Source organism: Sinocyclocheilus rhinocerous, unplaced genomic scaffold (assembly GCF_001515625.1).
Source record: "Sinocyclocheilus rhinocerous isolate Xijiao unplaced genomic scaffold, SAMN03320098_v1.1 scaffold839, whole genome shotgun sequence".
Taxonomy (NCBI): Eukaryota; Metazoa; Chordata; class Actinopteri; order Cypriniformes; family Cyprinidae; genus Sinocyclocheilus; species Sinocyclocheilus rhinocerous.
In genome coordinates, this window is record NW_015652287.1 from 783,512 (window position 1) to 784,657 (window position 1,146).

Below are 1,146 nucleotides of genomic sequence, written 5' to 3' on the forward strand. Positions count from 1 at the left end.
AGGGGTGTAACATTTCCGTCTCACGCTTGAGGTATTCGGCCAATCACAACGTACTGGATAGCTGGCCAATCACAGCATACCTCGCTTTTTCAGACCGATGAGTTTTGTAAAAATCGACGCGTTTCAAAAAGGCGGGGCATAGAGGAGAAACAATAATGTACAGTATGTGGAAAATAATGTTTTTTTTTAACTTTAAACCGCATAAACACATTTCATTACACCAAATACACAAAATAATGTTCTTTTTAGCAACGTCATATGACCCCTTTAAATTAAGGAAATATTTGCAATTCTGATATGGTTTGCGCACTAAGAAACAATGCAAAACCTCTACCTCCTACACAGTCCCTCTCAGCTCTAAACACTTCTCCATGTATTGAACGCTTCAGCCACTGCAATCATAATCAAGACTTTCCCAAAATGTGCGGGTAGAATATAAGATGTGCATGTTGAACTGTTAGTCATGCTAATCAGTGGAGGACAGTGGGGGTGTTCTGCCCGCTGATTATGGCAATAAGTGACGCACAAGAACGACGAAGGGCCACTCGAAAATGACTTCAAAGAGCACTTCAAACTCATGACGAACTTATAATTTGTGATGCTGACCCTTGATAAGAGTCTGTCCTGAGCAACAGGACACAACATTGAATATTCTGTCGTTACAATGACAAGCATCAACTCCATATCATAGTGACCTTTGATGACAAAAGGCAGGCTGCCGATCAGTGATGTTTACTGTGTGCCACCTTGTGGGTAAAACAGAAACTGAACATTAACATGGTACTTTGCAGTCCTGTTTAAGTCAGCATATTCATAGGTCCAATACACTTGGCAATTTTTGGCTCACAAAAAAAATTAGTGCGCAATTATACACTATTTGTGACCCTGGACCACAAAACCAATCTTAAGTCGCTGGGGTATATTTGTAGCAATAGCCAAAAATACATTGTATGGGTCAAAATGATCGATTGTTCTTTTATGCCAAAAATCATTAGGACATTAAGTAAAGATCATGTTCCATAAAGATATTTTGTAAATTTCCTACTGTAAATATAACAAAACTTAATTTTTGATACGTAATATGCATTGCAAAGAACTTCATTTGGACAACTTTAAAGGCGATTTTCTCAATATTTTGATTTTTTT